The sequence below is a fragment of the Heterocephalus glaber genome, unplaced genomic scaffold (genome assembly GCF_053883595.1).
Source record: "Heterocephalus glaber isolate CG9 unplaced genomic scaffold, H.glaber_assembly_v1.0 deba00001547, whole genome shotgun sequence".
Lineage (NCBI taxonomy): Eukaryota > Metazoa > Chordata > Mammalia > Rodentia > Bathyergidae > Heterocephalus > Heterocephalus glaber.
In genome coordinates, this window is record NW_028258340.1 from 4,318,960 (window position 1) to 4,345,082 (window position 26,123).

A 26,123-nucleotide genomic window follows, 5' to 3' on the forward strand; every position below is an offset into this window, starting at 1 on the left:
CCCAAGGCCCCTTAATTTCTCCTCTACTCACTTGGTAATTATTCCATGATTGTTATAATATAATATTCTTATTAAAAGAATAATAAGCACTGAGATGAACAACTTGAAGGAGGAAAGGTTTATTTTGGCTCATGGTTTCAGAGGTTTCAGTCCATGTTCACTCGGCCTCATTGCTTTCCGGCCAATGGAGAGGCAGCTCATGGTGGTGGAGAGCCCTTGGTGAAGAAGAGTTGCTCACCTCACCTCATGGCAACCAGGAAGCAAAGAGAGAGAGGAAGCAGCTGGGGCATCCCAATATCCCCTTTAAGGACATGCCCCCAGTGACTTTTTTCATAAGGTTTGAATGGTTTTCATAAGGTTTGAATGTGTCCCTTCAAGAGTTCCTGTGTTGAAAGTTAATTCCCACAGTGAGACTGCTTTCCTATGGTGAGATATTGAGAGTGTGGAAATATAATCTGATGATGGCATTTAGAGGTGGGGCTTTTGGGAGGTGATTAGGATTAGATAAAGTCATCAGAGAAGCACCCTCTATGACTGAGTCCTGGTGGCTTTATAAGAAGAAAGAGAAAACATGCACCAATACCCATGATGAATGTAATCATTATGTACTGCAAACACTACTAATACACTGGGTAGGTGGCACATGCTTGTAATCTCAGCACTCAGGAGGCTGAGGCAAGAGGATCCACATAAGTTTGAGGCCAGCCTGGGCTACATAGTGAGTTCAAGGCCAGCCTGAACTACATAGCCAGACCTTGAAAGAAAAAAGTACTAATAAAAATTTAAGAATTTTTTTTTGAAAGGAAAGAGACCAAAGGACACACACACATACAGGCTCTCTGTCTCTTCCCACATGTTGCCCTACACCACCTCAGGACTCTACCTGCAAGAAGGCCATCACCACAGGCTACCTCTTGGCCTTGGACATCCAGAACTGTGCGCCAAAATAAACCTCTGTTCTTCATGATCCACCCATCTCCGGTATTGCATCATTGGCAACAGAAATTGGACTAATACAATCCCTGTAGCAGCTGGGTGTTGGTCCCCTCATCATGGCCCAGACTTCTTGATTGTTATAACTCCTTCTGCTCTTCTAACTATAAGATCTTCACCAAGCACAAATCAAGTGAATGCATCAACATTTTAAATTTGAAATTTTAATTCATAAACATGCACACAAGGCTTCCACAATTATTTGTCGTATTTAATTGTCATGTTGTCCTCTGGATCCTATATCTCTGGAATAATGGGAAGTAGATAAAACAGGCTAATGGGCAAACAGAAAGGTAGACATTTTAAGTATTTGAATGAAATTAAGCCATTAGCTTATTCCAACATTCTCTGTTTTATTTGAGGTTTTTCTTTTCTCCCCAGAAGGAACTGACAGTTCATTATATTGCAATAGTGATTGGGATCAATGCTCCCTTACCTGCTGAAAGCAACTCTCAACTGGTGAGGTGAATGTGGCCAAGAATTTTTTTTTTTAATATTTTGGATGTACTAGGGAATGAACCCAGGGCCTTCACCCTGAGCTGCATGTGCAGTCCTTTTTAATTTTTACTTTGAGACAGAGTCTGAGTCACTAAACGCTCAGGCTGAGCTCCTATTTATTTATTTATTTATTTTGGTACCGGGGATCAAACTCAGGATCTTGCACTTTCGAGGCAGGCGGCAGAACCACTGAGCTAAATCTCCAGCCCCCGAGCTCCAATTTTTGATCCTTCTGCCTCAGCCTCCCAAAGTGCTGGGATTATAGGCATGCACCACCATGTTCAGCTTTTGTGGCCAAGAATTTTAGTCACAAAGTTAACGTAGTGGATATCTATTGCTACTGTTGTTATTTGCTTTCCCAGCACCCAATTCTTCTCCACTGGAGAAATTCTCTCTTTATGATTTGTTGGGAGTAAGATGCATCCTACAGGAAATTGAGAAATCCAAGACTGTACAATCAGCCCTTTTACTTCCTTTGGCCACTGTTTTTATATACTAGTCAGCCTTGTGTTGCTGGGAGAAAATGACTGAAATACACACTGGAAAGGAGAAATGCGGGCTTTGGTTCACAGCTTTGGATGTTTCAGTCTCTGCTCACTTAGCTCCCTTGCTTCTAGGCCTGTATCAAGGCAGAAACATCATGGTTGTGGGCATAGCAGAGAAAAGCTGCTCACCTCTTGGCAGCTGGGAAGCAAAGATGGAAGGAGCCCAAGTTAGATATACCCTTCAATGGCATGCCCCAGTGACCTGCTTCCTCCAAATAGATCCCACCTATCAACACATTCTGCTATGAACTCATCGACAGATTAATCAGCAGGTGAGGTTAGTACCCCATGACCTAATCACCTTCCAAAAGTCCCACCTCTGAGCATTGCTGCCTTGGGGATCAAGCCCTTAATATATGAGTCTTTGGGGGACACTTCCATTTAAAACTATAACAATTTGGTTCAAAGTTGAACAAATAACTTCCAGTTTTTGCTTAAACTAGTGTGAGTTTTAACTTTCTAACACTTTCTATTGAAAGAGCCATCTTCAATAGTATAGTGGGAAGTCAAGATCAGTTGGTGATCAGTCAGTGACCCCTAACAGCCAGGCCAACATTGGAAGTAAACCCTTAATGAGGCGTTGATGAGGATAGTTTGTCAGGGTCCCTGGGCACCATCAAGAAAGCAGCTCTCTGTGATGCACCAACCAGGTATAAAATAAGCCAGGCAAATATTTTCATTAGCTGTGAGCTTACCGTGGTGCCACAAATCAACAACCTTTATTTAAACCGTGTAACGCCCTCTTCTTGAATCCAGTGTTTGTCAACCACTCATTTGGTCTTAATTTAGCTTTTCTTTACTGGGAAGGGAGTATAGATAGAAGTGAAACTGGTGCTCTGGGAGACATTTGGTCAAGTAAAAGTAAATGAAGAAACTCATGATCTAGTTCATAAGTGAGTCTCCTGTAAATGGCTCCTATCGTGAGCCAGTCTCACTAGGGAGCTCAACCTCGGGTAATTAAACAAATTTGAATTTTGGAGCCTACCTGCAAATTTGAAAATCACACCCAAAACAGAAATAGTTAACGGCAAAGTAAAGAGCCACCTTGAAGATTTCTTAAAAAGTGCCAAACTTGAGGGCTGGGTGTGTAGCTCAGTGGTAGAGCATTTGCCTAGCTTAACCAAGGCCCTAGGTTTCATCCCCAGCACTTCAAACAAACACACCAAATTTTAAAATGAGCTTTTTGCTGTCTTTTTCCAGAGGGAGGAGTGAAGTCAACATTCATTTTTTGCAGTGTATTTCACTCTTTCAAAGTTCCAGATACAATGTACTGGGTGATCAGTGATCAATTGGGGTTTGATTGACCTGCCTGCTTTTCTAAGTCTTCACCATCAAGTGTTTTGATCCCCACCCCACCCCCACCCCCACACACTTTTCTTTGTTGTGATGGTGATTTGAGGGATGGAACCCAGAGCCTCCAGCATACTAGGCAAGAGCTCTACCACTGAACTACACTTTTAGGCCCCTTTTTGATCCTTTGGGTTGTTGCTGAGATGTTAGCTATGAAAGCTGGCCATCACAACCCTGGTAGGATGTTCTAAGATATTACTTAATAAAGTGACATGTCTTCAGGAAGTTTACACTCACAACTACCCTAGTAAGGCATTAGGGGAAGGGTAAAAAGTTGAATGTCCAATTTCACAGTACGGCTTACTGCACCATCCTCAAGATAAAGTATGTCATTTAGAGAATATTACTCTTCATTAAGGAGACTTAATATTCCTATGTGAACTAGAAATAAGCTACTAATAGACTTTGCAGGACTTTTGCTTATTAAGTACAACAAACACTGAATATCTACTATGTACGTAGCATGGGTTAAGCAAATGTTCCTCTCTATGCAACATAAGTGCAAGATACTGTTAGAGTGATTTTATAATCATTCCATAAGCCAGATAAAGGCACTTACCATAAAGGTTGTAATATGTTCTAAATGTCAGAGCAGTAACTGAACAATTATAAGAGTTAACACAAATTTTGCTATTAATTTGTCACTCTTACTATGACATTAACTTCCTTCCCCCAGATTACTCATTTGACATTTTTCCAATCCAGACTCTGTGAGAAGCTTCACAATGGACATTGCCTCAATTTCATTTACTTCTTCTTCTTTTTATAACATTTTTAATGCAAATTAAGCACAAATACCTTCTTAGGAAAAAATTTCAAGTGATGAGAAAACAAATGTTACCTTTAATCCCTACCTAATCATGCTCCCTGTGCCAAAGCCACACTGCTAACTCTAGTGCATTCATTTCCAGCTTCTTTTCTATGTATCTATGAAAAGCTATGGGCACATATCAATGTACAGTTTTGCTTGGGGTAGATGTGTTTGTAAATTAGATCCTAGTGTATGCTTTGCTTTGCAACTTGCCTTTTTTACTTAATAGGATGTGTCAGGAATCAACCCATATTGGTGCGCTTAAATTCATTCATACAATCATTCAGCGAACATTTATTGAACATTATTGTACATTTCATTGCTGTTCAGCAAATATTCATTCCCTTTCCCTCAGTTCCCCAGAGGAGGACTATGTCACCCTGCCCCACTGATGTGAAGCTTGCTTGTATGAAGTGCTTACACCAGTGGAATGGAAATGGTGGGAAAGACAGTGTACCAGATCCTAGCAGAAGCTTTGAGAAGCATTGCAAATTCTTCTAGCCTTCTTGGGCCTCTGCCATCCACTATAATAACAAATTGTCCCCCATTTCTTCAACCAGGTCCCCGCCATAGAAGATACAGAGAGCAGACCTCAACCCAACCCATTCCCTGGAGCAGAAATGCTACAGTTGACTGTGGGACCATGAGCAAGAAGTAAATACTTGTTGCTGTAAGGCACTGAAACTTTGGGATTTTTTGTAACTCAGTGTGATCACAGAAAAGTTAACTGGTATAAACACTTGCTATTTGTCAGGCATCATTTTAGATGCTGGGAAAACAACAAAAATTCCTGCCTGTATAGAAATTACACTGAAAAGCTGGGTAGTAATCCATGGCTTAGTGGAATCATGGTAAAGTGTTATCTCTCTTTCAGGCTCATAGGCCTTTTATAGAAAGTGCTTAGCACAGAATCTCAGTGTCCTCCAAGCTTCTGCCACCTCCATCCCCTCTTTCCCATTCCTGCCACCACCTGTTCACTTCTCTCCTCTGAACTTCCCAACTTGACCATGGAACCAATGCTGTTCTGCTCTTCTAGGCTCTGCTCACCCTTGGAGGGCCCATGGAATATGATGGTGAGACTTCTAGCCATGACCTTGCCTCATACAGAGCTTAATGACCCTTTCTTCTTACAAGATGCAGTGTCTCAATGTCCACCTGTCTCCTAACCTCATCTTCTATCACTCCTGCACTCTCATGATTGCCCTCCTCAACCTGCTTACTGCCCAGGGCACATATTAGAGGGAATTTTGTGCTAGGCCACTCAGATTTCCTCTTCAGGATGAAGGTCACCCCCCACCCCCGGCCCAGCTGCTGGAAGGACTGGGGGATGAGGGCTCTCAGATGCATTGCTCTCTGGGCTTGCTATCAGCTGAAAAACCACCTCACCCAAGCTTCACATTCCCTTCTCAGGGGCAGCCACATCCAATGACCGTGCTATAGAGACCTGTCCCCCTTGTCTCTGAAAAGGCATCCCAACTTCAGAACAACCCATGAGATTGGATAGGGCATTTGGGGGACTATAACAAAGCCAATACTTTCCTCTGCACAATCCTACCTCCTTCTCTCCCCATATGGGCTCAACTTCCTGGGGAACTTGATGTAAAACATACCTTACAGGTCCTTGGGCCTTTCCCATACCTTGGAACACCCCCCCCCCCTTTCATTACTGGAGATTGAACCCAGGGTCTCACACTGAGCTGCATCTCCAGCTGCCACTCCCCCACCCCCGCCCCCCCCACACACTGTTAATTTTTTTTTTTTTTTTTTTAGACAGGGCCTTGCTAAATTGCTGGGCTGGAACTTGTGACCCTCCTGCCTCAGCTTCCCAGAGTGCTAGCACCTTGGAATCCTTGCTCGTGCCATCCACTCCATCCAGAATACCTTCCATAGGTTTCTCAGTTTCTCTCATCAGTGAAACAGCATTTTTATTTGTTGTTGTTGTTTGTTTGGGTTTTTTGGTTTTGTTTCTTTTGAGACAGGGTCTCACTAAGTACTTGAGGCTGGCCTTAAACTCACTATGTAACCCAGGCTGGCCTCAAACTAGTGGCAATCCTCCTGCCTCAGCCTCCTGAGTGCTGGGATTGCAGGCATGCACCACGATGCCCAGCTGAAACAGCATTTTTAAAACAGGGCAGGGGGGTACCTCATGGAATTATTGTGAGTATTAAAAATGAGATGACACAGCCAGACATGATGGCACATGCCTGTAATCCTAGCTACTAGCAAGCCAGGAGGACCATGAATTCAAGGCCAGCCCAGGTAGCTTAGTGAGATCCTGTCTTAAAATAAAACTGAAAGTGCTAGGGGTGTAGCTTGGTGGCAGAGTGCTTGCCTAGTGTGCATGAGGTCCTGGGTTCATTTCCCAGCATCACAGGGGAGTGGGTGGGGATGAGAAAGAGAGAGAGAGAGAGAGAGAGAGAGAGAGAGAGAGAACATAAAGAAAGTGCCTGGCAATATGAGGTGCCTAAATTCAAGATCCTCCCACATTTTCCTTGCTTCTCTCCCTTATGATAGCTCGTGTCTTTATTGATCCTATCATTTGGTGGCTAGTCTCATCTGGCTCTGGGCATTTCGAGGGCTAGAATATGCTTTGCTTGTCTTTGTTTTCACACAGTACTTAGAAAAAAGAGCTTAAGAAATGTTGTTGAACTGAATACCAGTTTGAGTAAAAAATCTAGTTTGTCATTGGAACCAAGAATTTCCATGTTGTGGCCCACAATTCATCAATTCATCACACAAGCCAGAGTCCAGAATGTCTACTTGTGGATTCTCAATAGTGATGAGAACTCTGACAGCACTCTGGTTGGCCATATTTCTCTCTTGAGCACATATGGGAAGCCTAACTACAGGCAAAGGTTCATTTATGGTGTTTGGACACAGATAACAGCTAAAGAATTTCTAGACAAGGGCTAGGGATTTAGCTCAGTGGTTCTGCTGCCTGCCTCGAAAGCACAAGGTCCTGAGTTCAATCCCTGGTACAAAAAAAAAAAAAAATTCCTAGGCAAACCATGCACACCAGTGTTCCTATGATAAAGTTCCTTTTGTGTTTTTATCTCTTTTTAAATGTCATTTTTAAACTTTTAATTGATATATGTTATGGTTTAGATATTAAATGACCTCCAAAAGCTCATGTTTTGAAGGCCTAAACTGATGATGCTATTGGGAGGAACTGGAACCTTCAGGAGGTGGGGCTCAATTGGAAAACATTAAAACATTAATTCATTGGGACTTTGCCCTGGAGAAGGATATTGGGACCCTGGTCTGTCTGTCTGTCTGTCTCTCTCTCGGTCTCTCTCTCTCTCTCTCTCTCTCTCTCATGCAACCCAGGGCCTTGCACATGTTTCATAAGTGCTCTACCACTGAGCTGCATCCCCAGCCCTAAAATAATCTTAAAGATTAGCACTGGAGCTACAAGTACTAACTTAGCACAGTGCCTTAGCATATATTCAAGACATTTCTTTTTTCCTTTTTTATTTTTCCTCCTCTTCCTCCTTGCATACCCTAAGCACATGTTCTACCATCAAGCAACACCCTGATCCATGATGCGTTTCTTGTGTGCATAAGTGAATCGGGAGGGTGAGTGTGGCCGAGCCCTAGGTGGAGTCTTGTAGAAAGACTACTTCTCTTCAGACAAACTCTGGTCACCTTTAGGGAAAACCTCAAGGGCAGAGCTGGACTTGTCCCCTAGGTAGCCACTCTGAGGGGTGGTTGCTGGGCTAAGCAAAAGGGTGTCACTGGTGACTGCCAGCATCATTTCTGAAAGGAAATACATGGCTGTGGTGGTGAAAAGGCAACTTATTTAAGACCCCAGCAGAGCTTAAGTCCAGTTTTCTTAAGAGGCATTAATAATCTATGTCACAGTTTGGGTTTCCTGGGAAGCAGACTCTGAGACTTAGTTAATGTGCAGGTGTTTATTAATGAGATCTTGGGCATTGTGATAGCACATGTCTGCAATCTTAGTTCTCTGAGAGGCTGAAGCAGGAGGATTACAAGTTCAAGCCCAGGCTGAGAAATTTAGTAAGACTCTGTCTTAAAATAAAATAAGGGCTGGGAATGTAGCTCAGTCTAAAATCCCTGGCTTCAATCCACAGTACCAAGAGAGAGCTTTGGCCCATCCTCCTGGGAACACTAGAGCTAGTTTGCCTTTCAAAGTTGTCTCCAGTTGGGCCAAGGTGACCAACCCTTAATACTCTTCCTCAGTTGGTCGTTGTATCTGGGCAGTCCCCGGGATGGTGTGATTTGGGGTAAGGTGGTTCTGTGCAGCTAGGGAGACTCTGAAGGGATTGACAGTTGGGTGCCATCTGCTCCCAACACTCCTACAGTTGAGGTCCCATGTCTTTCCTGGTAGGGGGATTTGGGAAGCATATTTCTACATGCAACACGGCCTGTTGACTCCTGGGGCATAATCCACTCCAAGATTTTTCTCTGGACGGCTTAAAACAAGATGATTCTCAGGCTAGGCATGTAGCTCAGTGGTAAAGCACAAGCATAGCATGTGCGAGGCCTTGGGTTCCATCTCCAGCACCAAAACAAGTGATTTTTCTCCATGTTGCTTTCAAAATATCTTGCACCTGGTGCTTCTATACCAGTCTGTTGTGTGGCTGTCTCTCATCCCAGTCTGTACGTTCCTTCAGGGCCCAGCACCTGGCAATGTCTGCTCAAACTAGAGATTCAGGTCATGTTTGCCAAATGAATGACTGGATGGAAGAATGATAGCACTGGTTAACAGCACTGGTATGTGAGCACTTCATCCTATTGGCTAAGAAGCTACGAAATAGACCCATTACACCAATCTGTATGTTTATTTAGATTTTAAATTTTTACTAAACAGGCTTTGCTTTTGTTTTTGCTTGTTTTGGAGATAGGATCTCACTATGTAGCCCCAGCTAGCCTCAAATTTGAGATCCTCCTTCCTCAGCAGCTGGAATGACAGGCATGTACCATCATACCAGGCTAAATAGGGATCTTAAATTTTCTAAATTTTCACCAAATGAACAGCATATATGCTACTTTTCTGAGCTGCTATTTCCCAACCATTAGGTTGAGACATTTTGGTAAGTAGTGAAGATATTCTTGATGTGCCACAAGATCCTTGGTTTCCTTAATCTCTGTTACCAATTGCTGACTGGTAAGGTAGGATTAGTGGTAATAATACTAGAGTTTTAGGGCAAAAGTCCTGGCTCCAGGGTCACAACACACCAAGCTTGGCCATCTGTTCCATGATGTCAATTGAGGAGATGAATAAAGCCCCTTTAATCAGCATGACCATGCTAGGAAGGACACATATAGAGGTTCAAGATCTGTCTCCAAAGGGCTGACAGAATCCTTGCTGTTTTACAGAAAAGGGGAACAAAGCCAAGTGTTGGGGGTTGCATGTTTGGGGGTGGAAGTTACACAGCTGGAAGCATAGTTAAGTCCTGGCCAAGTGGCTGTCTCAGGACTGCTTCTGTGAGGTCCTGGGAGAGCCATCTTTGCTTGAGGGAGCAATTACGTTCCCATCAGGCGATGTTAGCTCCTGCTTTGGGAAGGGCAGCCTTAGCTCCCACCATGGGCTAATTGTTCCTGCTTGGGGGAGGGGTCTCATCATGGGGTGGACTGCAAGGCTCTGCTTTTCCTGGAATCTGAGGTGGCTGCAGGTTTAAGACAATGACTTGAGATTTCTAAGCATCACTCCAGGGGCGCCTGGAACCAGATGTTGTAAAAGCTGGTAATTGGATGTTCCTGCAGATCCTAAAACTTACTCAGCTGAATATGATGGCACACTCTTGTAATCCCAGAACTTGGGAGACTGAGGCAAGAGGATTGCCACAAGTTCAAGGCCAAATTGGGCTACATAGTGAGTTCAAGGCCAGCCTGAATTACAGAGAGAGATCCTGTCTCAAAACAACAACAACAAAAATATTATTTTAGTTACTCAGTGTCCTCAGTCTTGAAGGGGGATGAGCTAGGCTTTGCAAATTTAGGACTAATAAACTCCATAATGCTTCATAAGTGATTAACGTGTCTAGGTGCAGAGCTGAGAAGGGATCTGTCCCAAAGTTTAAAGTAGTAACAGAGACATAAAATGATGACAGAGATGCCAAGATTTATCCTGCTTTTAGTTCCCCATTGGGCATCTGCAAGCCTACCCTCTAGGTCCCTGTTACAGTAACCATGGCAGAGAGAGGCAATACAGGCAGATATGGCAGAAGCGTCTGGAGATCAGCCAAATGGGATGTGGATAGCTATAGAGCTGGGTCAGTAAAGGGCTGGGCAAGACAGAGCAGGAGGCAGGAAGCACCACATCCTGCCTTGTCTCTATATCCTGCTTTGTGCAAGGTTGATGAGCACAGAGACTTGGAATAACCAAAAATGATGTCATACAGAAGCCTTGGGTGTGGATCAGCTACCATTGCCAAGGCTGGACAAGCTGAGGATGGAAATTAAACAGAGCATGAGCTCAGGTTGTAAACCACTCAGAGATGCTTTGACTGGGTGAAAGAGAAAACTAGCCCTGTACATGAATGTGGGAGTTTTTCCCCCCTCACCAAGCAAGCAATGTGGACACCAGCTAGGTGTTCTCTAGTTCAATCCAGTGCTGACACTGTCTACCTCGAGATAGTGCTAGATCCTGTGGATTGAGCTTAATCCCACAAGATGCCCCTTTCCCCCATTCAGACACAAGTTGCAGTTCTGGGATTGCAGAACTCCTGATCTACTAGCTATAAATTGAGGTTCCACCACCCTGTCCTCAAGTGTGCAAGAGTAGCTCATAGAACTCAAGAAAACACATTTACCAGGTTATTATACAGGGTAGTACAAAGGAGGCTGAGAAAGAGATGCATAGGGTTGAAGTAGGACAGAAACACTCCATAGGATGGAGAGCCTCATGGGGACAAGAGATGGAGGAATTCTCTGGACTTGATCCATGATGTGTTGCCTGCTAAGGTACGTACTCCCTTGCTAACGATGTATGTGATGCTCCCTTCCCTTGAGTGAGATAGAAGAAATAGGTATAGGTAGAAAGAAGACAAGAAAAATCATATTTTATTAGTATATGTTTGCAGTACAAAATGATTATATTCATAGTGGGGAAATGATAATTTTAAAACTGAATTTTTAAGAAAATTGGCCAAGTATGGTGGCACATTCCTGTAATCCCAGCACTCTGGGAGGCTGAGACATCTTAACAAGACTCTGTCTTGAAATATAAAAAGTGAAAGGCTGGGATGTTGCTCAGTGTGAGAGCCCCGGGTTCAATCTCCAGTACAAGAAGAAGGAAGAAGAGGAGAAGGAAAGGAGTGTTACCAAGTTTGCGGGTGCTGGAGTCATGGTTTCTAGGTTCTTTCTGTCCTGAAAAAAGACTTGGTCAAGACAAACACAAACGGTAGAATGTTTTATTAAAGGTAGGGAAAGAAATAGGCTCTGCAGAACGAATTTGGGCCAAGTAAAAGTAGGAAAAGAAGCACACTCTACAGCATGAGGGTGCCCACCATGCAAGAGAGAACACAGTGGCAAAAACTCAATGTAGACCATCCTTTTTGCATCACCCATTCCTCAGGCTGACACAAAGTCTAGGTCCTATCAAAAACTGGCTGGAGTTCTCGTGAGAAGACCACGTGCAGGGCTTTGGGAACTGTTCCACATATGCGTTCTAGGATCTTGTCTCACCTCCTTTCCCAGCCAGTTTTAGCCACACTCTCTTCCTGCCTCCACAGAGGGCAATCTGATTACTGTATCAGTGCCACCCCCACCTCCTTTTTTGCTTCCTAAGCCTCTATAAAACCTTTGCCTGTGATTTGATGCCATTGCCTCTCAGTTTTCGTTTTCATTTAATTATTTATTTTTCAAACAGCAGTGGCAAAGTTTACTCAAGAAAGCAAAAATGAAGAGTGGCAGAGAAACTGGCTCTACAGAGAGAGCTTGGACCAAGTAAATAGAAAAAGAGAGTGAGAGCAAAGATAGAAGTACACACTGCAGCTCCTAGGGCCAAGAAGGTGAGCCGGTCCCATCACTGGGAAGGAAGCTCCCCGTCTCCATCCCAGGCTCCTAGGGCAGTGAAGCTCAGCCAGTCCCAGCACCCTGAAGGAAGCTCCCCCTCTGCCATCACAGGCTCCTAGGGCCAAGAAGGTGAGCCAGTCCCAGCACCCGGAAGGATGCTCCCCCGCTGCCATCCCAGGCTCCTAGGGCCAAGAAGGTGAGCCAGTCCCAGCACCCGGAAGGATGCTCCGCCGCTGCCATCCCAATCTCCTAGGGCAGAGAAAGTGAGCTGCGTGGGCACCAGAAGCACACACACACACACACACACACACACACACACTGGAAATGAAAAGACACATAAACAAGCCTCAAAAACAGACTTCCAGATCACCTACAGCAACCCCAAAGGGAAATGAGATGGAACACTCTGATACTCAACCACCTGCACTCTCTGAACTGACAACAAAAGAGGATCTGGGAAAAATGAAATCAGAAATAATTACTCAGTAACAGCAAAGATTTTGCTCATGGTGCAAGACATGATTAATAAATCTAGAGAGGACACAGATAAAAAAATAGAGGATCTGAGGAACATGATGGAATCCCAACATAGGAAACAAATGGAATCCATAAAACAGATACAAACAGATTTCCAAGAGATTAAAAACTCTATCTGTGAGACCAAAGTAACTCCATTTTGCTTATGTGAGACCGGAATGACTCCATTTTGCCCAAAATGGAGTAGTCTCCTTTGTCCTCTCACATTAATGATTAAAATGTGCTTGATCTAGGACAAAAGACACAATCTGTAACTCAAGATTCCTAAGTTTATTACTCAGCCATCTGTTTGCCCTAGAAACAAATGTCCTGGGCCCACTATCTATAGGACAATCTGTTAATGTGCTGACTATCCACACAGGGTGGTCGTGACCATTAGTCAGGATGTCTGCTGACCATCAGTACGTGACAGTGGGCCACTAACCTTTGTCCCCATTTTCCTTGTAAAAACCTATACGTAATCACCCCTTACCCCTGATGAGTTCGCCCAATCAGAAATGTACACTTCATGCATGTTAAGCGCTGACCAATCATTGTAATTGCTAAGTAGAAAATCTCCAAACCTTGCTGTAACCTCTATAAAAACCCCGCTAATTTGGAACTCGGGGCTCTCAATCTCGATCTGCTGTGTTGGTGACAATTGAGAGTCCCTGCTTAAGCTTGAATAAACGACCCTTGTGTGCTTACATCAGAAACGGCCTCCTGGTGGTCTTTGGGACTTCACAATCTGGGCACAACACATCGAAAGTCCGCGCAGCAGAATGAACCAATGTGAAGATAGAATTTCACATATAGAAGATAAGATTGCAATTAATGAGGAGGAAAAGAAGTACACACTGCATCTGGGAAAAAGCATGGGCTACCATAGAAAGTTACCATAGCCTGTTTTCATTTTCTGTTATCACTGAGTCGAGTTCCTGTGTGTCCTGCTGCAGAGTGAGGTGCGGGTGACGAGTTCTGTGCTCAGGAGCTTCTGTCCTCCTGGGGTTGGGACACACCACTCTCTAGGCCTGTGGATGTGTCCCTGTTTACTCTCCTGGAAGGTCATCCAGAAAATCTTGGCACCCAGTCCTTTTTGGGTGTTTTACACAAGCTTCATTACAAAGGCATGATTGATTAAAGTACTGATCAGTGGTGCTAAATTTAACCTCCAGCTCTTCCGCTTCTGGGAGGGTTGAGGGATGAGGCTGAAAGTCCAACCCTCTAATCCTGCCTGGTCTGTCAGGTGACCAGCCCTCAGCCACAGTCTACCCACCTTGGTGCTGCCAGGCACCCGCCAATCATTAGCATACAAAAAGACAGCACTTTGGAGATTCTTTGGAATTTAGTACTTACAAGCCAGGAAATATAAATATCACAATAGCAAAGTCTATGCAAAGAATGCTCATGGTTTAGAACTCTTGTGGCTGCAAATAATTGACACTCACCTTGAACCACCTTAGGCAAAGAGAGATTTATTGGCTCAAGGAGAAAACAGGTATGGCTGGCATCTGGGAAGACAGGGATAGAGGCTGATCCCCCATAAGCATGGAGAACGCGGGTTTCTCTGTCAATTGTCCTCTGTCGGACAGGTTTTTGCACAAGACTGGACCACAGATTGTAGCAGGAGATTAGGGCATGGCAGGCTGGCTGGGAAAGTGGGTTTATCACAAAATTCCAGGACACATGCACATCCACAGGACAGTTCCCAAAGCCCTGCTTGTGGGCTTCTTTTGAAAACTCAAACAGTTTTGGATGGGACAGCCTAGACCTGATGTCATCTGGAGAAGTGGGAGATACAAAAGGACCATCGCCACTGGGTTCTGGGCTACTGTGCGCTCTCAGTCACAGTAGTCTGCTCTCACACTGTACAGTGCACTTCTTTCCCTACTTGTATTTAGCCCAAATTCGCTCTGCAGAGCATGTTTCTTTTCCTACCTATAATAAATGAAAAACTTTGTTATCATTTGCACTTGTCTTGACCAATTCTTTGTACAGGACAGAAAGAACTTAGAAACCATCTCTAGGAGACTCCAGCACCCCAAAACCCTGTAACAGTGGAGCATTTGCCCAGCATGCTCAAGAGCCTGGGTTCCATCCCTAGCACTGGAAAAAAAAATTCAGAAGCATTCTATTCTCCTGCCATTGACTCTATGTTTGGATAGATCTGGGGAAAAATCCTCTGCCTAAAACTCACACAGTAGATTCCACCATAACTACAGACTAGTCTGCAAAGAATTGAGCTCTGAATGAATTTCATCCACACAGTTCTTTTGCCATCTTTGTCTTCCCTCTTAGAGAAGTGTTCTTTGCTGAAATATCCCTTATTCCATTTCTTATACCCTATCACAAGTGTCTCAAAGTGGTCCATACATATGTGCCCAGTTTTCCCAAAACCACCTCTTAAGAATGGCACGCTGATCCTCTGAAAAGACAGTGCATGATGAACCTTGCAATATTTACGACATCTTAGCTTCTGAGTGGCTCTTGAAAATGTTGGACGGAAATTTAAGAATCTCAAGACGAAACAGGCTCATTCAACATTGCTGCTGCATAGCAATTGTCCCTTCTCACTGGCTGAGGTACCTAAGGAGTGTTTTGTACTTCTCAGTGAGCGGTCCTTCAACAGTGTGCTGTTCCTCTCTCAATGTTTTTTTGTCACAAAGACATAATATGGTATCTACAACCATTTCAGATATCTAAAATATCTCTGTCACAATTATAATGGCCTCCTCTACCAATAAAATATAGCTTTTATTATAATTTTATACTTGAAAATTTTAACTGATGCATAAAGACAAAAATTGTACATATGAACAGGGTGTAATGTGATATTTCAATACATATATGAATATATCTCTTCACGTATCTACTTTTTTTTTTTTTAAGTACTGGGCCTTCCCATTCCCACTGAATTACATCCCCGGTGCTTTTTAAAATTTTTTATTTTGAGGCAGGGTCTCAATAAGTCACTAAGTTGCCCAGGCTAGGCTCAAACTTGCAATCCTCCTGCCTCAGTCTCCCAGAATGCTAGGATTATAGGTATGCACCACCAAGCCCAGCTATCATTTCTTCAGAGTAAAATATTCACTATCCCTTCTTCCAGTTTTTGAGATATACATTCTCAGTATATATATATAGGTGCCCCAATAGCACATCAAAACTTCTTGCTCTTAATTGTAATTTAATACCCATTGATCAACATTTGCCCAACCTACCTTCCACTCTCCCTAGCCTCTAGCAACCACTATTCTTTTTTTAAAATTTTATGAACGATGCAATTTATCATCTTTATTACACAGACAACCGGTGTCCCCCAACTCTGCTTGCTAAAACTTTTGCTTTCTGCAAAAACCCTGCTCTAGTTTGAACATGAGAGGTAGATTCTAATTAACACAAAGCTGACTCCTTAGGGAGGGAGCATCCGGGCAGCTCCTTCCGGCCTGAACTCTTCCTCCATGTGGGTCTGTACCGTCCCTGTCCCCCCGGGGCTGCCCAGAGGAAGGTGCTAGGAACCCTGTCCCCTCTGGGCACCTGCAGGCCTCACTCAGCAGCCCTGATCGATCTGTTAGTCTTTCAGCACCTGCAAAGGAACATTGAGGCCAAGCAATGCAGGCCGAAGCTACACGTGTTTGTTTCAAAGGCTCAGATCCATGACCCTAAATCACATCCCCTGGAGCTCGGAGTGGGTGACATTTCTGCACGACACACTCATGTCACATGTAATTAACTTTCCCCGTGGTTTCCAGAAAGTAAGATAAGGCACTGGTAACCACTATTCTAGTCTCAAGTGCTATGGGATCAACCTTTTCAGATTCCACATATGAATGAGATCATGTGTTCCTTCTCTTTCTGTGCCAGATTTATCATAATGATCTCAGTTCCATCCATGCTGTCACAAATGACAGAACTTCATCTTTTATTATGGCTGAGTAGTATTCCACGGTGTACATGGGCCACATTTTCTCTTTCATTCAGCAGTTGATAGACATGCAGTTTGTTTCCATTTCTTGGCAACTGTGAATAGTGCTGTAATAAGCATGGCAATGCAGATGTCTCTTTGGCACATTAATTTCATTTCCTTGGATATACACCCAGTAGTGGGAATGCTGGATCACATGAGTATTTCTATTTTTAGTTGTTTGAAGAACCTCTGTACTGTTTTCCATAGTGATTGTACTAATTTACATTCCTGCCAACAGTTTACAGCGATATTTTGTTCTCCACATCCTTGCCAGCACTTGTTAGACTATTTATTTGGGTTTCTTTGAGACAGAGTTTATGTAGTTCAGGTTGGCCTCGAACTTGCAGCAATCTTTCTACCTCAGCCTCCCGAGTGCTGGGATTGTAGGCATGTGCCACCATGCCCAGGTAGAATTTTTACTATATTTACTACTCTTGGTTGAGATTCTCTTTAATGTTGTCACCTTCTATCTTGTAAAGCAAAGCTGACTATTTCTTTCTTCATTTATAAGCTTACCTGTGGCCTTTCTAGAATGAGCTGTTTAGATTTTGTCTCTATCATATACTCTCTGAGTAATACTGCAGTAGTATAGAAGAAATAAATACAGGTAGAAAGGAGACAAGGAAATTGTAATTTCAAAATTATAATTTCAGCCTGCCATGGTGGCTTACACCTATAATCCCAGCACTCTGGGAGGCTGAGGCAGGAAGATCACAAGTTCAAGCCCAGCCTGGGCAATCTAACAAGACCATGTCTCAAAAATAAAAAATATTTTTAAAAAGCTGGGAATGTAGTTCCCTGCAAAAGCCCTGGATTCAAGTTCCAGTTACCAAAACAAAAAACGTAATTTTAAGAAAACTGTAGCTTTATGATACAATCAAAGTTACCAAAGGTTACAATGCCTTTTTCATCCCAGCTCTGTTTTTCCCAGGTCTGTTTTTCCTAAGTCCCCAAGAGTGACATTTATTTGTCTGTCTGTTTATTTGTTTTTGATACAGTGTCTTAGTACATATCCCAGACTGACCATGAACTCCCTGCGCAGCCCAGCCTGGCCTCCAACTTGTGATCCTCATGCCTCAGTCTCCAAAGTGTTGGAATTGCCAGTGTAAGCCACCACACCTGGCTCCTATAAGCCTTAAAAATACAATAAGCCCAGACCCAGAGCCAGGGATTTAGCTCAGTGGCTCCTCGCCTGCCTCGCAAGTGCAAGGTCCTGAGTTTGATCCCCGGTACCAAAAACAATAAATAATTAAAATAAAAATACAGTAAGTCCACAAATTTAGCCTGTGTTTTTTTTTTTCTAATACCATAGATCCATAAATTCCAATGACTTCAGCTCTCAAAGAGATTTACTGTTAGGTACCAAATCTCCAAACTTCAAATGTGCAAATGGTTTGTATTTTCACCAGACTGACAAAGTCAGTTTTTGCTTTAGTCCACTAATGAGCAATCTGACATTAAGGAAACAGAGACTAGGTAAATGATAACTCAAAAAATAAACATGCCAGATCAGCCTTTTGAGGATACCCTAAGACCCTACCAGCACCCTAACCCTAAACCATAGCGTGCCTCAGCCTCAAGTGCCCACACTCTTTTCTCTCTGGCTGTGTACTTTTTGATTCTGCCTAGTAAACCTGCCTGTGCCTCTCACTGACATAGCCCGAAATGCTTGTCTTCGATGATATGTCAGGGACCTAGCTCAGTCCAGGCATGGTGGCTCACATCTATAATCCCAGCACTCGGGAGGCTAAAGCTGAAGGATCATGAGTTCAAGACTAGCCCGAGCTATGTAGTGAGAACCTCCCTCAAAAAAAGTAAAACCAATAAAAACCCAAACATTTAGGCCTGGGGTGAGCTGAGGTCCACATGTTTTCCTTCTTTCTTTTCTTTTCTTTTTTTTTGGTACTGGGGATCAAACTCAGGACCTTGCGCTTATGAGGCAGGTGTGGTGACACTGAGCTAAATCCCCCGCCCCCACATGTCCTCTTTGATAAGAAATCCTCAAATTCTTCTTTCTTTACTCTCTGCCCCAGCCCGCTTCTTTCCTCACCCTACCATGGGCTTCAGTGGAAAAGTGTAAAGGACAACAGAAATTCATTTTGAAAGCCTAAATCCAAGTCACATTTTGGAAACTACAGGTATAGTGCATTGTGTTGTTCACTTACACAGAATCACATATGCAAGAAGCCATAATGGATGCACCCAGTACTCTGGTATCAAGAAGAGGGTGTGGGAAGAGAGCTGTGATCTAGAAGGGAGGGAGTCCCTGATCACTGATACTGTTTACAATTGGGGGCTGCACTTGGTGGTTCTTCAAGGCCAACCAACCTGCAGTCATGTGATTGCTGTTTTCACACTGTCTACTGAGAGTGACCCCCTTGATGTCCTCTACCATACTTACTGCTTCTATTTTTTTTTTTTTTAAGATAGTTTTGCAGGGTACATCAATCTGGGTCTTACTGCTTCTATTGTAGTTCCCTATTTTTTGGTGATCATTAAGAAAATTAGGCTGCTGATTTAGCTCAGTGGTGCTGCCGCCTGCCTCAAAAGTGGAAGGTCGGTCCCAAGTTTGATAGTTTGATCCCAGGTACCAAAAAAAAAAAAACTGTGTCCAAGAAAAATAAAAAGAACCAGCCACGGTGATGCATAGCTATAATCTCAGCTACCCAGGAACCTGAGGAAAGAGAATCTCAGGTTGAAGGCAAGCCTAGGCAATTTTAACAAGACCGTGTCTCAAAAATAAAAATATATAAAAATAAAAAAGACTGGGAATATAGTCAGTATTCCCTGGGTTCAATCCCCGGTACTTCCAGAAAGGAAGGAAGGAAGGAAGGAAGAAGGGAAGGAAGGAAAAAGAAAAGAAAAAGGAAAACCACAAAAGGACAGGAATTTGTGCCTATTTTATTCATCAGTACATCCCAAGTGCCTGGCATATATTATGTGGTAAAGAAAAATGTAGCAAATGTTCACAAAGCTAACCTAACAAATCAATTTTTTAGTACTGGGAATCGAACCCAGGGCATGATGCATGCTCAACACATACGTTACCCCAGTGCAGACGCCAGCCCCTACAAGTAGAATTCATACTACTAGATCTTCTCTGTAAACTGTCCTTGTCATGTCCGTGTCCATTATTCCAGAGTACATACAAAAGAATGGAATATAGGGCTGGGAATGCAGCTCAGTGGTACAGTTCTGCTTGGCAAGTGCCAATCCTGAGGAGGAGGGGGGGGGGGGGAGGGGGAGGAGGAGGGGGAGGGGGAGGGGGAGGGGGGGAGGAGGGGGAGGAGGGGGAGGGGGAGGGGGGGAGGAGGGGGAGGAGGAGGGGGGAGGGGGAGGGGGAGGAGGAGGGGGGGGAGGATATATAAATAACAAACACCCATGTATCTACCACCTAGCTGAGGCAATAGATTGTTACCAAGACCACTGAAGTTTCTGCATGCTTCTCTGATTCTGTTTGTTTTGTTTTTTGAAACAACGTCTTACTATGTATGTAGTTCAGGCCTTCCTTGAACTTACTTGCTATGTAGCCCAGGCTGGCCTCAAACTTGCAATCCTCCTGCCTCAGTCTCCCTAATGCTCTCTAGAGTTCATTTGTCTCTGAGCCAGTGTTGTTCTGCCACCATCCAGGCCATGAAAGTTCAGCCCAAAGAAAAGATGAGGTGCCATGGGGATGTCTGATATGTCGTTACTGTCTCAGCAGCATGGGAAGCAACACTGCAAAGTTCCACCCCCTTATATACAATATCACACAAAGCCGGCAAGGTCCCCAAAAGTTACATAACACAGACTACTTGTTCACTGTGTATGTGTGGGCCCCATAACACATGCAGAGTCATTAGCAAGCAGAAGACCTAGGTGAAATTTTGAGTACAACCGTCCTTGGTATCCTGACCACACAAAGGACAGACTTAATCGTTGCCTATTTATAAGGTTTGGAGCAAGATCTCCTTCACCTCATCATTCTTCTCCAGGGGTGTCTGGGCCACTCTTAAGTCTGCTCTACCACATAAATTTTACTCTTTTTTTCTTTGCCATGCTGAGGATCAAACCCAGGCCTTAGGCGTGCTAGGTAAGTGCTCCACCATTGAGCTACATCCTCAGCTCCTGTGTCATTATTTAGAAGTGATCTGATCTTACTGAAGTTTTTTGGGGGGAGTACCAGGGATTGAACTCAGGACCTTGTGCTTGTGAGGCAGGCAATGGCACCACTGAGCTAAATCCCCAGCCCTGATCTTACTGAAATTTGAGAGCCACTTCGTTGACGGATTTGGGGATTTGGTACCACTTGTGGTATGGGTTGAATGATACCTTCTCCAAAACCTATGTTCACATCTGCATCCTTAGAATTCGTGAATGTGACCTTCATTGAAGAAAGGGCCATTTTAGATATAATTAAGGCAAGGATCTTTTTGTGATTTCTTTGCAGTGCTTAGGGTGGAATCCAGAGCCCTGAACAGGCTGGGCAAGTGCTCTACCACTGAGCTACATCCCCAAGCTAAATTAAGGATCTTTTCCCCCCCAGGACTAGGGATTCAACCCAGGGCCTTCTCAATGAGCTACCTCCCCAACCCTTTTTAAAAGTTTTTAATTAAAAAAATTTTTTTTTCCTGAGACAGGATCTCGCCAAGTCACTAAATTGTCCAGGCTGAACTTCAATTTGCCATCTCCCTGCCTTAGCCTCCCTTAGTGCTGGGATTATAGGCCTGCACCACTGCACGTGACTAATCAAGGATCTTGAGATGAGATTATCCTGGATTATCTAGGTGGACCCTAAATCCAACGTTAATTGTCCTTATAAGAGACATACAGGGGGCCGGGGATAATGCTCAGTGGTTCCACTGCCTGCCTCGCAAGAGCAAGGACCCAAGTTCAATCCCCGTACCAAAAAAAAAAGAGAGAGAGAGAGAGAGAGACATACAGGGCCAGGGATCTAGCTCAGTGGCCCCACGCCTGCCTTCCAAGTGCAAGGTCCTGAGTTCAATCCCAGGCAGCAGGATTGCAAGTTTGAGCCCAGTTTGGGCAACTTAGTGACTTAGTGAGACCCTGTCTCAAAATAAAGAATTAAAAAAGGGCTTGGGATATAGCTCAGTGTAAAGCCCCTGGGTTTAGTCACCAGTACTGCAAAACAAGAGCAGAAATCCTTCTGGTCTCCAGAACTGTAAGAGAAAATGCCTGTCATACACTTCACGGTAATTTATCAGTAACAGCCACAGGAAACTAGATACCACTCATTTTTCTTTAAGCTCATATCCTGTATTGTTAGGTCCCTAGAAAGCAATGCCAGGAGCACATTATTACCAATATAAACCTAAATAAATGTAAATATCTTCGCTGAATTGAAATGTCCTTGAATTTTCAAATAATGATACTTTCCTCCTTTCCAAATGTTATAGCCTAAGAAAGATTATAAATTCTTTTTCTCATTTTATTTAACTAGACACAATCTGTAATCTGATGTTGAATAGAGGTGCTAATAGTCCTTATTTCATTCCTGATTTTATTTTAAAGGTAATGTTCTCATGTTCAGATTTAGGTATTAGGCTTGTTTAGTGACTTTGGTAAATAACTTTTATTAGGTTATCTTCTATTTCTAGAGTGTTAGGCAATTTTATTCTAAATAGTTATTGAATTGCCTTGAATGCCTTTACTGTATTTTATCAGTGAATAAAAATATTAGGTTTTCACTGGGGATTTAGCTCAGTAGCACCGCACCTGCCTCACAAGCACAAGGTCCTGAGTTCAATCCTCGGTACCAATAATAATAATAATAATAATAGATTTTCTAAAATTAAACTAACTTCACCTGCTTGGGATAAGTACACCTTGTTTGTGATGTTTATCTGTTCTGTTTATTATTGAATTTAGTTTGCACATACTTTGTGCAAGGTTTCTGTATCTTTGTTGCCAAATGAGATTGTGCTACAGTATTCTCTTTCCTTCCTTTCTTTCTTCCTTCCTCCCTTTCTTTCCTTTCCTTTTCTTTTCTTTTCTTTTCTTCCTTTTTAGTGCTAGGAATGGAACCCAGGGCCTGGCAGCTAGCCCTATTCTTCCACTTTTCTTGTCTGCTTTTGTTAGCAAAGTTGTACTGTTTGTAGCAGTTGGAGAGATGATGAATTTCCTTTCTATTTCTAGTCCTTGGAAGAATTTTTAATATTTGAATGATTTTTTTTCCTTGAATGCTCAGTAGAACTTTATAAAACCATTTGTGCCTGATATGTTTACATATTGATTTTATTTCCTCAATGCTTATAGGACTATCCAAGATTTCCATTTTTCTCAAAGTCAATTTGGGTTGGTTGCATTTCCTAAGAGTTTTGTCTAAGTTCTAAATTTGTTTATATTAAATTTTTCATAGTGTTCAATCTCTCTCCCTCTCCTTTTTTCTCTAGACGGGGTTTCTCTAAGCTCACAGGGCCTCGCATTCACAATCCTCAATCTACCCAGTCCTGGGATCACCAGCATGCACCCCACCCACCCAATTTCAGTTTAAAACAACTCAAAAACAAAACACAAGGAAACCACCCTGGAGATTATGGCTCGGTGGTGGAGTGCTTGCCTAGCATGCCAGAGGTCCTGCCACCCCTCCCAGCACCAAATAAAAAGAAACAAACAAACCAAAAAGGAAACAAAACAATCTTACTATAACCCTTCAACAAAGACCGGAAGCAGCTTGCTGAGGCTGCCAGGCATCAATCTATGACCAGGGACAAAAGCTGGAGGATCCCCAGCCAGGTAAGGTCTCTGGGAATGGGGGAAGGGGCAGGGGGGACCTGCCCAGGGCGAGGGTGGGCTTTTCCTCCGCTGTAGAAAACAGCAGACCATTATTCCAGCAATTCAGGCAGCTCCCCCGTTGGTGGCTGTAAGTTTGATTTGTCCAAAATCAAAGGTACAAATGGAAATTCACTCCAGACAATGGGTGACTCTTTGGGGAAGCTGGCTGGGGTTCTGAAAGTCTCCTCTCAAATATTAACAATAGAAAAACACCAAAAGCACCTGTCATGGTGGTGCATGCCTGTGATCCCAGTACTCAGGAGGCAGAAGCAGGAGGATTGCTGTGAGTTCAAGGCTAACCTGGGCCACATAGTGAGTTCAGGGCCAGCTTGTACTATAAAACAAGACCCTATCTTAAAAAAAAAAAAAAAAAAAAAGAAAGACACCAAAAGCAAACAAATAGAAAAAAGAAAAACAATACCCAAAGTTGGTTATTTTGTTGTTGTTCTTGTTGTTTTGGTACTGGGGATAGAACTCAGGACCTTGCGCTTGTGAGGCAGGCGCGGGAACCACTGAGCTAAATCCCTGGCCCAGTTTTGTTTTTCCTTGAGATGGGAGTCTCATTATGTAGTTCATTTCAGGCTGGCCTCAAACTTGCAGGAATCCTCCTGCCTCAGCCTGCCAAGTGCTGGGTTTACAGGCGCGTGCCACCAGGCCTAGCTCCACCCAAAGTTGACAGAGGCCCTGCAGGGAACTTCATTCTCTCCCTTCTCTTCTCACTGGGCACTGTCCCTCGGACAACCTGGCTGGCTCCAGGCACAGGGATCCATCGTCTTCTCTGGCACCTGTGGCTATGCCAGCAGATCAAAGGGACTGACTGGTGGTATCTGCTTCAGTCTGATCCTGGGGACCCAACTGGGGTCCCCTCAGCCAAGGCTGCTTCTCCACTACTCCTACGTAAGTCTTTGGGCCTGTGCAGGAGGGAGAACATGCACAGGATGGTGGTCACCCAGCAAGCTGGAAGAACTTTCTCTCCAAAGTCAGCCTCCTAACAACACCCTCTGCCTTCCTGAGGAGGGGTTTTGCCCCACAGAGGTTGGGCAGGAATCAAAAGCAGTTTCTCTCTTTTGCCATGTCTGTTTCCCATGTCTACCTAGCCCAAATCCTTCCTGTAAGTGTCATGCTTGGGCACTGTCACACAGTAGAAACCAAAGGAAACTACTTTGACTTGTGAAGAGCAAAAATCGTAAAACAACACTCCCACCATCATATAACAGAAAAGCCCCACCCACTACCTACCCTTTTGCATGTGAGGTTGAGCCTCTGAGGCCCCCAAACAACCCTTCAAAGAAGACCCAAACCAAAGGCCTGGCATATCACCCCCAAAATATAAACCTCTCCCAGAACGTGCAAAGGACCTGCTGTGCAGAAAACCCAGCCCTGTGCAGATTATGAAGATCCCAACAGCTTTGCTTAGCCTCTCTGTAAGCTCTGGTATTGTCCCCTCTGTCAGGTGCCCAGAGGAGGGAGGGCTTTCTGTTTGCATCCAGGACAACAGCTAAGAGAAGTCTTTGAAGCCAGGCATAGTGTCATATCCCTGTAATCCCAACTACTCAGGAGGCTGAGGCAGAAGGATCACAAGTTCAGGGCCAGCCTGGGCAACTTAGTGAGAATCTGTCTCAAAATAAAATTATGAAAAGGGCCAAGGATATACCTCAGTGATACAGAGCTTTCCGCCTGTTGCTGCTGCTTCACTGCTTCCTGACTGCCGTGAACTGTTTCCCCTCTGCCATGCTGCCCTGCCTTGGAGCCAGTTGACAGTGGACTGAAACCTCTACAAACTGTGATCCAAAATAAACCTTTCCTCCTTTTTTGTTTCTCTCAGTACCAGGGATTAAACTCAGGACCTTGCACTTGCCAGGCAGGCTCTGTGCTGCTGAGTCACATCCCCAGCCCCTAAAACTTTCCTCCTTTACTTGTGGTGTCCAGTACTTTGTCTCAGCAACAAGAAAAGTAACTAAGACACAAGAGTTACCATCCTTGCCTCCTTTGGTGGCAAGATGCCAGCCACCAAAAGCTGGCCAAACAGAGTGTAGGACCACATCCTTTGCAGAATTGCAGCAAAGTCACAGTTGGGGCTTCCCGTGTCCCCTGCCTCAAATGGCACACAGCTGGCCATTGAAGTCACCAAGGGACACATCTTTGTAGGGTGCAAAAGGGACTTACACATCCCTGAAATTGTAAATCAGTACTTCTCCGTGGGCCTCAGGAGCACAGGGTGCACTGGGGTGCCATTGTGCTGCGTGGCAAGCAAGGGTGAACCTGAGCCCTAGCTGGAGGCCTGTAGGCTCAGCAGCCCTTGGCCTCAGTGGCCACCAAGCCAGCAGTGCTAAAGGAAGAGTTTGGACAGATGCCTCAGAGATCATGGCTGGCTGCGAGTGACTCATTCTTTCCCAGATGGACACGTTATTGTTCTTGGGTTTCAGGCACACAAACACTGACTGGGGGGTGACTGCCACCTGCCCCACACCATTCCTCATCTTCACTGCCATGGCACCTGGAGTCTTAGAGGAGATGGGCAGCATAGCCGTCTTGCTCTGGCTTCTCCATCTTTTCCCGGCCCTCTGACTTGCCCTCATTCTACCGCTTCAGGGCCATTACTGCACGGCACTCTTTACCTAAGGAATCAGGTTGCTCATTCTTGCACCAAACACTAGAAAGGGGGCCAGCCTTCTAGCCCCCTAAGCCTCAC

General features: G+C 44.1%; 1 pseudogene; it reads left to right on the forward strand.

The window, feature by feature from the left end:
* The window catches only part of LOC101722897 (shugoshin 1-like), a 75,939-nt pseudogene extending 49,940 nt beyond the window's left edge, over positions 1 to 25,999 (forward strand).
* Positions 26,000 to 26,123: the final 124 nt, after the last annotated feature.